This window comes from Papaver somniferum, chromosome 1, assembly GCF_003573695.1.
Source record: "Papaver somniferum cultivar HN1 chromosome 1, ASM357369v1, whole genome shotgun sequence".
Lineage (NCBI taxonomy): Eukaryota > Viridiplantae > Streptophyta > Magnoliopsida > Ranunculales > Papaveraceae > Papaver > Papaver somniferum.
Genome location: NC_039358.1, coordinates 187,627,985 through 187,645,631, shown reverse-complemented (window position 1 = coordinate 187,645,631; position 17,647 = coordinate 187,627,985).

Below are 17,647 nucleotides of genomic sequence, written 5' to 3'. Positions count from 1 at the left end.
TTGACGACTACATTTAGTCTCAAACCCTAGTTTTCCAGACTAAATATACCTATGGTCCGTCCCACTGCGCTACGTTTTCAGACTAAATTTGGGTATAGTCCCCAAATTTAGTCGCGGCTGTGGTTGCTCTTAGTCTTAGGCTGTTGTGTATTTTTATGCATCATGATTGTGCATCTGAGAAGTGACCTATGTTTTGGCCTTGGCATGTTTAGCCAGAGTCTGTCACCCCAGACTCGTCTGACTCAGTTTATATGACTTAGTTAACTCTTTGTCTAGTTTGACTCAGTTGACCTTTTGAGCAGGACCGGACCATTGACTTTAGTCTTGACTTGACCTTTGACCTAGACTTAGACGTTGGCTGTTAAATTGACCTCTTTGACTGTTAGTTTGACCGTTATTGACCTTCAGTTAACCCAGTTGGACCAAGCCTTAGATTAATGGGTCGGGTTAGCGGACTTGGGCTTAGGCCTAGTTTTCCTAATTTGATAATTTGGACCCTTTATGGTCTGAATTAGCCTTTGGTTCCTTCTACAAAGTTGTAGATATTCATTAGACATATCTATTGGACTAGAGAACCAACTTATTTGAATTAGTAAACCTTTAGATGTGCTAAAGTTAGATAATTAAAAGATGTAAAACCATAAATAGGCTTAGAACCATTAGATAGTTCACTTAGCTTATAACTAGAGAATTGTATGAGATTGTGTTATGAGCCTTGTATGAGCCTTTTGGCTAATCTTTAGAGTGCTTGTGTGATTAACAGTTAGTCGTTATTAACAACGATCGATTCAAAATATGATCCAGTGAATTGAACATCTCGAGGTAGGCGAGGCTTGTCATCAAAAGAGGCGGGAATCGATAACGAACTCTTTTGTATTCATTATTGTTTTACAAATCTATCTTTTGTGAAATCCGTGCATATCTTTGTTACTATATGATAGTGTAGATGATAGTGTAGGCATGTATTATCTGTGTGTAATACAAACTAGTTTTCTTTTACACTTTGGGGTGGGCTTGGATCGTTAGAAACAATTAATATCTGTGTTTTGGGGAGTATTTACTTATTTTTTAAAAGTGATTCTTTCCATTGACTGGAAAGTGGTTACAATCTTTATTTGTTGTTAGCATGAAAGGGAGAAGGTTTCCTTTTGATTGGTGTGAGATATGTGCTCCCAAATGTTATATCTATTTATTGCAAACCTAGATAGGCCTCGTTGGGCTGAATATTATATAGGTCTGGTTTTAATTTGGCCATTATATTTTCCCTATTTCTGTACGGGGGCAACGCATGTCTCATACATGGATGTTTACTGTTCTTTTAAATTACTTTTAAAAGCTATTTTATTATGTTTTGGTGTTTAGAGAGAGTGATGTTGAGAATATTATATAAGATTGTTGGATTTACACGGGGGTGGATTGTGGGCTCTTCACTGTGTAAGCACTTCGGTTGGATATAATGTTGTTACCATTTGTTTTATTTGAATACTTGCTATGTAGAGTGCGCGTAGAATAAGGTACTGGTAAGGTACATATCGTTTATGACTTGAGGACGGAAATCTCATGGGAGCTTTAATGATCATTGAAGAATCCGCAACAGTCATGCCTTGCTACTCCGAAGGAAGACGTCGCTCAACTATTATTTATGTTGTGAATGTGTGCCGGTTTATTGGTTGGTAAAATTTTATATTTTTAGTACTACTTATTACTTTAATATGCTTTACAGTTTTTCCGTTTTTATCGGTTTTCAGTAAAACCTGCATTGTCTTCGAATCATATTAGTGATACTTGAAAGTTAGTTGTTATTTCTATAGGGCACCCCTTTTAGGGATGATGTGCTCACCCATTCCCACTTTCAGTTTCAGTGACAGATCAAGTTGTGCACGTGGCGATGAAAGCTTTGAAGAGTTGGTTTCGTTAGTTTGTTAGCTTCCGCTATGTTTATTTTGTGTTTATATTCTATTTGTAAATCAACTCACTATTAAATATGCAACATTTGAGAGGAGTTCTTGTATTTATTTCAGAGAGGGTTTAGATTCGGGTTAATCTTTGTTTAGAACTTCTTTCTTAATGTTTAAATTAATGTTTTAGATCGTTAGTGCCTCATTTTATAGTTAATCTCTTGGATTAGTCAGTTGTTAGCTTAGGGGGCGCTACATATTCAATAATACTCACCACCCATTACTCCACAAGCCAATGGAGTTGCAGAAAGGAAAAATAGGAATACTCGGGAAATGGCAAGGGTAATGCTCCATAACAAAAACTTACCATTAAAGTTTTGGGGAGAAGCTGTTTTTACAGCATGCTATTTGATTAACCGTGTTTATTTACGGTCTAAGACCCTAAATACTCCTTATGAGTTGTGGTATCTTAAGAAACCCAACCTACACTATCTCAGAGTGTTTGGCAGTAAGTGCTACATTCTAAAATATCGAGAACAGAAAGGAAAATTTGATTCCAAAAGCGATGAAGGTATTTTATTGGCTATGCATCTGACAATCGTGGTTTTCGAACGTACAATCTCAGAACCCATGTTATGATGGAATTAACAAATGTTATCATTTACGATCTGAGCGATTCCGTCATGATGACTCTCCGGCTGAATTTCCTCTAATGGAGACAATTGAGAAAGTCAAAATAGTCTCAGAATCAGTAGAAGTTGTACCAATTGTTGCAGATCCTGACATTTCTAGTGACGAGGAGAAAACCCCTAGTCAGGGTATTCATGTTGAACGTGAACATGCTCCACCATGACATCTATGGGTTCAAAGGAATCATGATACTAATAGTATTATTGGAGTAACCGATTCTATAGCTAAGATGAGAGGTCAACTTCAAAATATTTGCAATTTTGGATGTTATCTGTCCCAAGTAGAACCAAGAAACATTGATGAAGCTCTTAGCGATCCCTTTTGGGTGAATGCAATGCATGAAGAGTTAAATCAATTCCAAAGACAAGATGTATGGGAACTCGTACCTTGTCCCTCTAATGTAAATATTGTTGGTACTAAATGGATATTCAAGAACAAGTCAGATGAATTTGGCACAACTGTCAGAAACAAAGCTAGACTTGTCGCTTAGGGATATTCACAGATTGAAGGTATCGACTTTGACGAAACCTTTGCTTCGACTTCGACTTTGAGTCCATTATATTATTATTAGCTCATGCTTGTTTATTCAAGATTAAGCTATTTCAAATGGACGTAAACTCTGCATTCTTAAATGGATGTTTAAAGGAAGAGGTATATGTTGCTCAACCTAAAGGATTTAAAAGTTCAGATTTTCCCGATCATGTCTTTAGGCTCAGAAAGGCATTGTAGAATTAAAACAAGTACCTCGTGCCTGGTTCAAAAAACTAACTACTTCTCTTCTTAGGAAAGGTTTTTCGAGAGGTGGAGCTGATAAGACACTTTTTACCAAATGGAGTGGGAAGGAGGTTGTTATTGCTCAAGTCTATGTAGATGATATCATCTACGATCGACCTCCGAGAAACTTGCAAATGATTTTCAGGTGTCTCTTGGAAGGGATTTTGAGATGAGAAATGTTGGTGAATTAAAATTCTTTTTGGATTACAAATATTCTAGGGATCTTGTAAAGAAGTTCGGTCTTGATAAGTCTACTCCAAAACTTACTCCCATGCCCACTACTGGTATTACATAGAGATGGGAAATGAATCAATGTGGATCAGAAACTTTATCGATCGATCATTTGAAGTCTTTATATCTTACAACTACTAGACCTGATATTGCCTTTAGTGTTGGTTGATGTGCTAGATTTCAGGCCGAAGGAATCTCATCTTGCTGCTGCAATACGGATCATGCGATATGTTCAACATACTATCGATTATGGTCTATCTTATACTTTTGATACTAACACTAATCTTACTGCTTATTCAGATGCTGATTGGGCAGGATGTGTGGAAGACAGGAAAATACATCATTGGAGTTTACTATGAGGGATTAAATCTTGTGGCATGGCATAGCAAGAAACAGAACTCACAATCCCTTTCAACATGCGAATCAGAATATATTGCTGCAGGTTCGTGTTGTACTCAACTTCTATGGATGAAACAAATGCTTGTTTATTATGGAATTGACACTGGTACAATGAAGATCTTTTGTGATAACTCAAGCGCGATTCGCATCACTGAGAATCATGTTGAGCACTCAAGAACTAAGCACATAGATATAAGGTACCATTTTATTAGATATCTCTATGAAAATGGTATTATTAACATGGAATTTGTGTCATCGGAACAACAATTGGTTGATATTCTCACCAAGCCTCTAGATACTGCTACATTTCAACACTTACGACAGTCTATTTGTGCTGTTTTGGTTCATTAGATTTCTAGCTTTTTGCCCATGGATTTATCTATATCTTTTGGGAAATAAAAGCTTGAAGTTCTAGTGTAGTGTTGCTTAAATTTCGCATTTTTTTCTAGTAGTTGTATTTTTTTTCTTGTTATCCTCAAAAGTATAGGGAAATCCTTCTTTTCTCGTAAAAGTAAGGTCGCTCATGTTGTTCTCTTGGGAATGACATCAAATGGGGGAGAGTTCTTAATTGAACTTGTGCTTAATTTCCATATCTTTGTGGAGAGTGCGTCTATGGAATATTGTAGGAGTTATCTTGTATCTTTATAAACTTTGATGAATACACTAAGTTTCGACTATGAAAAATCATCGAAACAAAGTTGATATGTACTCTTTTAGTCATGAAGTATCTCCTTGAAAATTTCATTATGATTCCATAATTTTTATACCTTTGCCAATTTATATTGACAAAAAGGGGGAGAATTATTTGGTAGTTCACACTACATACATATGGTTTACAGATCATTATGTAAGGGGGAGTGGTTTTCATTGTAAGATGGAAGTATTGACTAGGGGGAGTGATACATATCACCATAGTATTATTTCAAAGTTGTGATACAATTGGACTTTGATTATCTATAATAGTACTATGACACCGTATAACAATGATTGAGAACATCTGTTTTCTTATTGTTATGGCTACGGATCTTCAACAACAATGATGTTGAGTTGAACATGTTCAGAATCGTTGAAGTACTTGGAGTAGCGAAGAATTCAAGGAATGTTGAAGAGCCAAGGAAATCAAACATGATGGATGATAAGCTACAAAGTTTATTTATTTTGTAATCAATATGTATTGTTAGTTTTGTCACTAAAATTGACAAAGGGGGAAATTGTTAGAGCACTGATGTCGAACTCGCAAGCGTTGTTATCTCAATCTTGTTTGTCAAGTTTAGTTGATCAAAATTATATACTTGATTTCTAGTCTACTTATAGCTTTGTCTCGGATTAGAATATAATGTGTAAGCTTTAAACTTCACGGCGTTCACCAATTGAAGAAGAAGATCTACTGAGGAGCTTGGAGGAACTTCATCAACAAAAGGTATGTGGAGACTAAAACTTATTTATCACTCAGAAGTCTATTATATTCTATCTTCTAATAAGACTAAGTCATATAGCTATATAGACTTTTAATTATACACAATTGATATTTCGAGCCGAGTTTATCTCACTTGTCTATTTCTCGAAATATGTGTTGAAAGCTTTTTGCTTTAGCTATGTTCATCATATTCTTGACGAGTTTAGTTGGAAACAATCTGTTTGTTGGAAATAAAAAATATTAAGTCAAAACATGACCGTGCGAAAATTACCTTGAACATCTTAAATAATTTGTGTGAGACAGTCATTTGATGTTAACTTGGGAAGTTTCGTATTGATCATTCGATCACTTGAAAATTAATTGAAGCTAATGGTATGTGTGAAATTACCATTGTCGTCTTCCAAGGATATTTCAATGATTGAAATGAAAGTTTAGAACAATTACCCTTGTCTGGATGCAACACAGTATGCATACCTAGTATGTGAACTGTATTGTGATGATTCAGGTCCAGAACTCTTGTTTACGTACCTAGTATGTGAACGGGTTTACCTGAGTTAGGTTCGGAACGATTATTCGCGAAATGAGTTTGCGAATGGCTTGACTAGGCCAAAGTCCGGAGCTGTTGTTCGCGTACCTGGTTTGTGAACACAGTGGTGGAGTTCTAAAATTGGTTATGTATGATTCTCATACTCATGAACTAAAACATTTATGATTTAAGGAATGCAATCTTTTCAAAGCGTGGCTAAATGTTCATGAATTGATTCTTGTATAAGTACTTTGTACGATTACGAATCAAGCCGATTTGGATTCAATTTGTTCATATATATTTCTATGAGATAGTGAGAAATTGAACAACTCTATTTGATACACAATTAGATTCATTTTATTATTCTTTCATGATTCATTGATCTTCATATTTGATCTAGAAGTATTAGATGAATATGGTTAAGACAAAAGTGTTCATATGGCTAACTTCAGTTAACTATTATTGAGACAACTCAATATACGCGTTTAGGTACGGTTACTCATATATAAATATAAGTATATTTCATTTGTGTGTAACAAGCTAAGACCATCTAACAATAGAGATTGATTGCTTTATTTCTAAGCAGACTTAGCTTAAATCTTAAATCAGGAGTTCATCTGACGGTGAATATTGAATGTTTTGTTACTAAGCTATCTTAGCTTTAATTGTAAGCAACCCTGATTTGAAAGGCTATTTAAGGGAGAACTCTAGCAACTGAAAAACCTAACCCCGACACTTTCATGTGTCCTAGTTACAAACTAGAGTCTATTCTCCTTTAACCTAGGTTTTCCGAAAACTATTGTTAGGTTAACGACCTGAAGACTAAATTTGGGATTCGTGATGCCAGATCCAACTATTTTCTTTGTAATTGCGTATTCTGATCTTACTTGTTTTATCATATTTATTTTTATCTTCTCAAAGATTTACTCGAGATCTACATCCGATAGGTAAGATATAAAAAGTAATCACAACAGTTCTTCGTCTCTGACTCTTGTGATTCCTCAATAACTTCTTCTGTTAATCAGTTAGGTTATTGTGAGGTGACTAATATTTCTAGGCGCTCTTTGGGAGTATAAGACCGGATTATTAGTTGGTTCTTGTTTACCTTGATTTTATAAAAATACGGAACAAAAACCGAATAAAGAATAGATATATCCGTGGATGACAAATTTGTTTATAAGTCTTCGACTTTGGGTCGTAGCAACTCTTAGTTGTGAGTGAGATCAGCTAAGGGAATCAAGTGCACAGAATCCGACGTGGTTCTAGAGGCATAAGGAACGTGACTGTACCTTAATCGGTGTGAGACTTGGTTAGGGCTCAACTACATTCCAGTCCGAAGTTAACTTATAATAGGCTAGAGTATGTAGCGGCTTAATACAGTATGGTGTCCAAAGTTTGACTAGGTCCCAGGGTTTTTCTGCATTTGCGGGTTCCTCGTTTACAAAATTTATGGTGTCTGTGTTATTTCTTTCCGCATTATATTTTTTTATATAATCGAAATATCACAGGTTGTGCGTAGTTCAATCAGTTGATAAAACCGACCTTGTTTGTTGGATATAAATTGATTGACACTTGGGTATTGGTCTTTGGTACCATTCAAGTTATTTCTCATATCAATCAGGCTCGCAGATGTATATCAGTTTGATTTGATGATTGGATTGAGAAAGAGATAAAAACTCTTTGATATAATTCTTGATTGAGTCTCACTTTTAAGTTGGTGCTCTCAGAATTAAATTGGAGTTTAGTCCATACAGATTGCCGAACGAATTATTAGGTGTGGTTGTTATACCCCCGCTTTTTCAACTAGCATAGAAGATTCTTACCACATCAGGTGAATAATTCTCAAAATCAAAAACCTTTCCCTGGTTTCGATCTTGAATAAACTTCACATAGTCACCATCTGAAACCTTTGAGACAAATCTCTTTTCAACAGTGAATTCCATTCATTTGAGAATTTGATATTTGTCAAAACATGTGTTATCAATAAAGTTGGTAAACTTATATTGATCTTTGATCATGTTTGGAAAACGAATCTTCTTAATATCACTAAAAGGATTATATGGATTCAAAGGATCGTTTGTGTCCGAAGTTTTTCCTTCTCTTGATTTCTTTTTCCCCATGATTTCTAGTACTGAAGTTGTACAAAAAACCCTAGTTTCGGTTCCGAAAATTTTCTCCTAAAAAGTTTGTAAGGAAAATACACAACTACACCTTTTTAAATGGGAAAATAACAATTTTCGAAAATTACTAGTTTTAGGAAATTGTTTAGATTTCGGAAATACACGATTATGAGGAAATAAATCAGGATTCGGAAAACTGACTTGTTTTTGGAAAACCGATTTTTCATCTTAGATCGGATCTTTATTATGGATCGTTTCTATATTCATGTTCGAATACTTTTCAACTCTATTATTATCAAGATCTGATAATATCTTTCGGAACCCATACAAATTCTTTGGGGAAAAAAAATTCCATCAAGACGATAAAGCAAGGTATGACTAAATAGGTCATGAAAAGATATTCACAAAATATATCTTTATAATTATTGGTCCAATAAATTTTTAAAAGATCACTAGCTTCATTAAAGCAATTATGAGGAGCTTGAAGCAATCCTTGGTTAACAATATTATTAACAGAAAAATCTTCCTTTGCACATGTAACATGATTCCAACAGTTGAATATGATCAGAACCACACAGACAGTTTTAGATCTGAATATGTGTATACATATATTTGGGTATGACAACCAAAATATACATGCGCTCAAATTTTTTTAAAAGGATAATAGTCAAGGGTTACCAATAGAAAAAACTTTTGAGTGATCTTAAACACGTTCAAATTTGACATAAAAAATGTCACAAAGGTATCTATATTAGTGTTACTAAACAAGTTAGTATTAAATCCCATGAGATACCATCCTATGACTGTCAGAAGTCTGAGCAATAAGTTTGCAGAACAAATGGTCATAATCCATATTCCAAACTTTCTCCAGAACAAGAGTATTGCTTTCTTTATTCATGTCCTCCACCACGAAAAACTGAAGCCATCAAATCTTGATGATTATTTAATAGAATCAGTCATTTGATCCAAATTTTATAGGTTGGGTCGCACCAAACACAAAATGCTAGATCTTTTCGTGTTTGTCTGCTCTGGTACCAATTGAAGTGACGAGGGTACCCAAATACACCACAATTGTTTCGTTTCAACCTATAATTCTGATACCAAGTGTGATCGTCTCAATACAACGACAAGTTATACAATTGATAATAGTTACAGTATAAAAACAGATTAGAGGATCACTATCAAGTGTCTTGGATTAACGTACAAGTGTATTTACTTTATTATAAAAAAAACAATTATAACGCGGAAGTAAAGTAAACAACAAAAACAAGATTTTGTTAACGAGGAAAACGCAAATGAAGAAAAACCTCGGGACCTAGTCCAGTTTTAAATACTCTCAGAATTCAACCGCTATACAAAGAACAAAAGCCTACTTTGTATAATTGGGACCAAGTAAACTACCCCTAGTTACTTAGTTCCCTAAGTATTCCTGCGCCTATGACCTTCGGGTCACGCACGTGAATCCCAAGACAGAAATCACTATCTTGAGTTGCTTAACCGTTGTAAACACTTATGTACTCAACTCTTTTTGATCGTCTTCCGACAGTAAAGGAACATATCTGTTTGGTAAACACTTTATTCAAGATTTAAGAAAAGATACGTTGAGTTATTTGAAAAAGGCTCTTATGTTTAATCTAATAAACTCCTTTGTCGAGTAAGATCAATCTGAATCAATAACTTAGATTCATATTAACAACTATCAAATTCGGATATTGAAGAATACCACCAAATGATAGTTGTCGATCTAAACGACTTTATGACCAGATAAATCTAATCTAATTTGGATCTCAGCCGATCAAGAAGTGTGCACTAATCACGAGATTTTGAGACCCAATAAGAAAAATCTTTTTGTCTTCAAATCTTCAATTTCCTTCAATTGTACCTGCACACAAAACTTGAATCCTCTTATGATCAATCACGCATAAAACGGAGTTATGTTAACAATGGATTATCCCAAGATGTATTTAGATTTAACAAAAATTCTAAAGATCCCGTCGATACTCTGATCTAGATTGAGTGACCCTTATGTCAGAAGAGAAGGCTTCAAGAATAATCAAACCAGGTGCAATCAAAGTTTCAACAATTGTTAGTCAATAAAATCAATAATCGAAAATTAAAATAACAACCTTCCACTTGAGGTTAGTAATATTGGCTTGACTTGATTACATTCCTGACGTATCTTTCAAGTCGTATTTTATTGAAAACATAACTGAAAAAGTGGGGGTCTAACAACCTCACCCAATATTTAGCTTAGCAATCAGTATGGACTAACTCCAATATACTTTCAAGAGAATCAACTAGATAGTCAGACTCAATCTTAAGAAAAGTATATCAAGGAGTTATATCTCAATTTCTCGATTCAATACTTACTCAAGTAAATAACAATCTGTGAGTCTAATTGAATACAAGAGAAATCACTTGAACGGTACCAAAGACCAATGTTCAAGGATCAATCAATTTCAATCAACAACCAAAAGTCGGATTTACCAATTGATCGATACAACACACAACCTGTGATATTTCAATTATATAACAAAATATAATGCAGAAAAGAAAAAACACAGACACCAGAAGTTTTGTTAACGAGGAAACCGCAAATGCAAAAAAAACCCGGGACCTAGTCCATATTGAACACACACTGTATTAAGACGCTATAGACACTAGCCTACTACAAACTAACTTCGGTCTGGACTGTATTTGAACCCCAATCAATCTCACACTGATCCAAGGTACAGTTGCGCTCCTTACATCTCTGATCCCAGCAGGATACTACGCACTTGATTCCCTTAGCTGATCTCACCCACAACTAAGAGTTGCTATGGCACAAAGTCTAAGACTTTAATAAACAAATCTGTATCACACAGAAAAGTCTATAGGAATAGATAAATCTGTCTACCACAGAAATACCTACGAGTTTTGTTCCGTATTTTGATAAATCAAGGTGAACAAGAACCAATTGATATACCGGACTTATATTCCCGAAGAATAGCCTAGAAATATCAATCACCTCACAATAATCTTAATCGACTACCGAAACAAGATATTGTGGAATCATAAACGATGAGACAAAGATGTTTGTGACTACTTTTCTATCTTGCCTATCGGAGAAATTAATCTCGAGCCAATTTTACAGTTGTACTCAATACGATAGAAACAACAAGATTAGATCACACAACTACAGAGAAAATAGTTGGGACTGGCTTCACAATCCCAATGAAGTCTTCAAGTCGTTAACCTAGAGGGTCTCGATAGAAACCTAAGGTTAAAGGAGAGTCGACTCTAGCTTATACAACTAGTATCACACAGGAGGTGTGGGGATTAGGTTTTCCAGTTGCTAGAGTTCTCCTTTATATAGTCTTCAAATCGTGGTCTGGTTAAAAATAACATAACAGAAGAGATTCGAAAAGAATAAAATACCTCTGTTTCATATATCCCTCATCATCATGACTCAATAATTAAAAAATTTAATCAGAGCATAGTGAGGTACATAGTACGAGGAGTCAAGTGACTCTACTTTCACATCAAGAGAAAACAGAATAGTCAAATATAATACAAATAGAAAACTACAATAGACTTGAGTATCTCTCAAGAGTCATTCTTGCATCCCTCAAGTTAGATACAAGAATGAAAATGCCTAAGATTAGGCAGTCAAGTGAGATGTAATCCCACTATGAGCATTGAGAGATGAGTTGTTAATTCCATCTGAAGGTTTGAAACTGGTATTCCTTACCTTCTTTCGGTTATTTTTTATTCCATAAGGATTCAACATAACCTTGTCACGTGATCCATCAGAAATATTTTTCCGAGGATTAAGTCTAGGTCCTCTAGAGATTGGTTCCAGAGAATTGGAAGAGAAAAGTTTCCACCATCTAGACTTGGATTTACCAGACTTATTCTCATAACTACTGGGAATGTGTATTTTTGTGGTGTAAGAATTTGTACAATTTGAAAGAACACGATTCCTATGGATCTATTTTATGAGAATCCTGTTTTTCTGTAGGGAAGAAATCCATTGTAGTGGTCATTAGAGAGTTTACTCTGTTGACAGTGAAAAGAAGTAGATTTTGAAGATCAGAAATATGTTTCTTTCTAGAAAAATAATGATGAACATAGTGATTCTTTTTCCCACAGAAGGAACAGGTTCGTGGAGGAGAAACATTAACATGAACCTGTTTTAAATTCATAGCCCTACTAGAAGATTGCAAGTCATGTAAACACTTCTTAGCAGAAACTTCCTTCGGAGAACATCTTTTCATGTACTGCAATTCTGTCTGAGAATTGATCATTGGTACATGAGAATTTCTCATTAAAACAGAGTTTTCCTTTTTCAAGGATTTGCACTGTTCTTGGACTAGAATAAGGGATGTACCTAGTTTCTCTTTTTAACACGAAGTCTGTTAAGATCTGATGAATGCGTCTCGATCAAACGTTTTTCTCTAATTGAGTCTTGTTTAACAATATTCTCAAGAACACTAATATTTTCACGCTGAAGGGTAGTTTCTTGAATAAGTTTTTCAATATTGTTGGAGAAGGATTCAATGATACTATAGAGTTCCCGTTCTCGACCAAGAGACTTTTCAAATTCATCAATGAGCTGAGCATGATTATGAAAATTAGTAGCCACAGTAGATTTTTTTGAGATTCTGGTGAGATCCATTTCAGCTTTTGACAGAGTGTCAAATGTCTCATTTGAAGAAATGTTATCAAAATTTGATAAAACATCATTTCTACCTCGGGATTCAGAAGAATCAGATAAGGAGTTATCCTCTGAGGCAATCCCAAGACATTTGGCATAATTGAAAGCTTTGGAGGACATTTTGGTGTGTGCAACAACAAGAGATAATCTTCCGTTCACACAGTCAGATTGCCACAAACACAGACTTATCAGGTCTTTAAACGTGTTTGCCTGCTCTGATACCAATTGAAAAAGTGGGGGTCTAACAACCTCCCGAATATTTTTCTTAGCAATCTGTATGGACTAACTCCAATATACATTCAAGAGAATCAACTAGATAGTCAGACTCAATCTTAAGAAAATTATATCAAGGATTTTATATCTCAATTTATCGATTCAATACTTACTCAAGCAAATACCAATCTGCGAGTCTAATTGAATACAAGAGAAATCACTTGAACGGTACCAAAGACCAATGTTCAAGGATCAATCAATTTCAATCAACAACCAAAGGTTGGATTTACCAATTGATCGATACAACACACAACCTGTGATATTTCAATTATATAACAAAATATAATGCGGAAAAAAATAAGACAGACACAAGAAGTTTTGTTAGTGAGGAAACCGCAAATGCAGAAAAACCCCGGGACCTAGTCCAAATTGAACACACACTGTATTAAGCCGGTATAGACACTAGCCTACTACAAACTAACTTCGGTCTGGACTGCAGTTGAACCCCAATCAATCTCACACTGATCCAAGGTACAGTTGCGCTCCTTATGTCTCTGATCCCAGCAGGATACTACGCACTTGATTCCCTTAGCTGATCTCACCCACAACTAAGAGTTGCTACAAACCAAAGTCGAAGACTTTAATAAAAATATCTGTATCACACAGAAAAGTCTACAAGAATAGATAAATATGTCTCCCACAGAAATACCTACGAGTTTTGTTCCGTCTTTTGATAAATCAAGGTGAACAAGAACCAATTGATATACCGTACTTATATTCCCGAAGAACATCCTAGAAATATCAATCACCACACAATAATCTTAATCGAATGGCGAAACAAGATATTGTGGAATCATAAACGATGAGATGAAGATGTTTGTGACTACTTTTCTATCTTGCCTATCGGAGAAATTAATCTCGAGCCAATTTTACAATTGTACTCAATTCGATAGAAACAACAAGATCAGATCACGCAACTACAGAGAAAATAGTTGGGTCTAGCTTCACAATCCCAATGAAGTCTTCAAGTCGTTAACCTACAGGGTCTCGTTAGAAACGTAAGGTTAAAGGAGAATCGACTCTAGCTTATACAACTAGTATCACACAGGAGGTGTGGGGATTAGGTTTCCCAGTTGCTAGAGTTCTTCTTTTTATAGTCTTCAAATCAGGGTTTGCAATCAATACTACCTTGGTAACAAAACATTCAATATTCACCGTTAGATGAAAACCTGATTAGATTCAAGCTAATGTATTTCAACCGTTAGATCAAATCTTAGATTGTTATACACAAATAAAATGCACGTTCATTTAGGTTTGTGTAACCGTACCCAAACGTGTACACCTAGTTAGTTCAACAGTAGTTAACCAAATGGTTAGCCACATGAGAACTTTCATATCAACCTTATTCATCTTCACCATAACTATTCCAAATGAATCAAATGAAATAGTTCGAGAGTTGTTCATTTGATTAGATCTTATAGAAGTATACAAGACACAATTGAAACAAAATTGGTTTTGATTCACTCGAATAAATTCATGAACATTATAGCCACGGTTTGCAAATTGCATTCCTTATTATATAAATGTTTTAGTTCATCAACAAACAAATTTTAGAAAGTAACACACTTAAGTAAGCGTACGGGTGTGCGTACTTAAGTAACCGGATTTGAGTTTTTTTTGGTTTTCAAACTCCGCAGAAATTCACGGACGTGAACTTTCCGCCAGTATGTGTACGGGTACGCTAACCGGATTGAGTTGGTTTTGATTTCCAAACTCATCAGAAATTCACGGTCGTGAACTTCCGCCAGTATGCGTACGGGTACGCATACTTACCCAGTCTCCATCAACCATTTAGTACACACACAAGTATGCATACATTTGGTTCCCAGTTTTGGACTTATACGCTAATGTGCGAACACACTATATGCTTATATCCAAAGATGGTTACATATTCTAAACTCTTTATTTCAATCATTGAAACATTCTTAGAGGATGTTATATAGAGGTTATTCACACTCCATTTTTCATCAAAACGATTTTCAAGAGATTGGAACAATCAACATGACTTTCGTCACTTGTAAAGATGAACTTGGCAAAAGCGAAAGCTTACCAACACATATTTCGAGAAATAGATAAGCGAGATAAACTCGGCTCGAAATAGCAAATGTGTATAATCGAAGTCTATATAGCAATACGACTTTTGTCTCAAGATAGGAGATAGAGTAGAAAGACTTTTGAGTGATAGATAAGTTCAAGTCTCCATATACCTTTTAGTCGATGAAGATCCACCAGTTCCTTGAGTAGTTCTTCGTCTTTGCATGATGAACACCGTGGAGTCTAGAGCTCAACTACACTTTCTATCCTAGTCCGAGACATAGCTATAAGTAGACTAGAAATCAAGATTTATAGTTTTGGCAACTAAACTTGACAAATAAGCTTGAGATAACAACAGTTGCGAGTTCGACCGAGCAGTGCTCTAACAATAACATGCGAAGATGTATATATAATAATCTAGTGATTAGACTTGGCCATATCATTATGATCAAAGTGTCAAGGAATTATATTGAATTACGAAGTATAACGCTTATCTTTTGAACTTCGTAAGTACGACATCAACATAATCTATGTATTTAGTTACTTGATTATGTGTGGGATATAAGTGTGATTTCATTCTAGGAAATTATGTATTATTATATTGGTTTAATGAAGTATATGTATGAACTTGTTTCATAATAGAAAGGGAAATCATGAGTGTGTTGGTCCGGTAAAATCATTTGGATGACGAATACAAGATGACAAGGTAAAACCGATCTTGACTTATGTTGATAATCAAGGTATAACCGGTCATAACCTATATTGTGTGACAAGGTGTAACCGATCATAACTAGTTTTGGGAAGCAAGGTGTAACCAGTCACAAGCCACGTTGGGAAGCAAGGTGTAACCGGTCACAAGCTACATTGGGAAGCAAGGTGTAATAGGTCACAATCTATATTGGGAAACAAGGTGTAATCAGTCACAAGATATATTGGGAAGCATGGTGTAACCGATCACAACCTATCTTGTGAAGCATGGTGTAACCAGTTCAAAGAATAAAACCGAGTTTCCAAAGTTCACACATTTCTTCATGGTTGTGTGTGAATTAGGAATTAGGGTTTGCTAAGATGAGAACTTCTAGATATCAACATTATTTGAACATGTACATAACTCTTATCATTAATTTTTAAAAGATATTCCTTGATACTCAAGGTGATCCCAAACCGAAATATTGAAAAGCATTTAATTATGATTTTCAAATATATATGTTTTAATTTCCAACAATTAAAGCATATCCTCTGGAAAAGGTTATTAGTTAATGTGCTAAGCTAATAATAGAAGTTTCCTAAGAGAGATTTCAGAAATACGGTTTGGCATTTAATTGGAAATGGGAAAACCGAAATTAGGTACTTTGATGAATATCTTGAGAATATTTTCGGTTTTGGATTTCCTTGTTTTCCAAATAACCTTGGTCCATAAATACTTGAGTTTGCATTTCTTGCAAACTATCCTAAGATCCAGGCAAACTTCATTCGTGTTGTTTCTGATGGAGCCGTCTATCCGGAGAGGAAAGTACCCTAATTAGGCGAAATCTCTTACGACCGCTCGTTTAAAGACTTTTGTGGTATCAAAAATCTATACGAGTAATGTTGGTGGGAAACTAGATAATTGCATTGTTATTTTAGTTTTTGATTATTGATTTGATTGACTAACGGTCGTTGAAACTTTGATTGCACATAGTTTGATTATTTTTGAGAGCCTTATCTTGTGAATTTGTGCAAACATTTTGATCGATTGGGATCCAACTAGATCTTGTTTATCTTTGATATACTTATGATTATCTAGTTGATAAAATCGACATCACTTTATAGTTACTCTTTGAGTTCTATATTAATTGATTGCGAATCCGAAAATAAGTTATTTCGGTAATCAAGTTTTGGATTGATCTAACCAGACAAAGGGGTTTATTAGCTTAAATGGAAGAGCCTTTGCTTACAACTTAAACATATCTTTTACCAAAGATTGATAAGAGTGGTTACCAAATAGTTTCATTCCTCTGTTGTTTCGAATATGATCTAAAGGAGTAGCTATTCACGTGCGTGACTCTAGAAGTCAAAGGCGCGGGGATACTGAGGAAACTAAGTAGCTAGGGGTAGTCTACTTGGTCTCAGTTATACGAAGTTGGCATTAGGTTTTGTATAACAGCTTAATTATGAGAGTATTCAAAACTGGACTAGGTCCCATGTTTTTTTTTGCATTTGTCGTTTTCCTGTTAACAAAATCTTGTGTTTGTTTTTTACTTTACTTCCGCATTATAATTTTTATTATAATTAAGTAAATAATATCATTGTGCGTTAATCCAAATTACTTGACATTGATCTTAATAGTCAATCGGTTTTATTACCGTAACTATTATCAAGTTAGGATCTTGTTGTCATATTGTTTCGACCTCGTCCATAGACAATCACACAAGGTATATGACTTATAGGTTGATATTCAACAGATTGTGGTGTATTTGGGTACCCTCATCTTCTCAGGTTTGGGATCACCTTGATCATTAAGGAATATATTTGAGCAATTAATGATAAAAATTATGTACATGTTCAAATAGTGTAGACATCTAGAAGTTTCCTATCTTTGCAAACCCT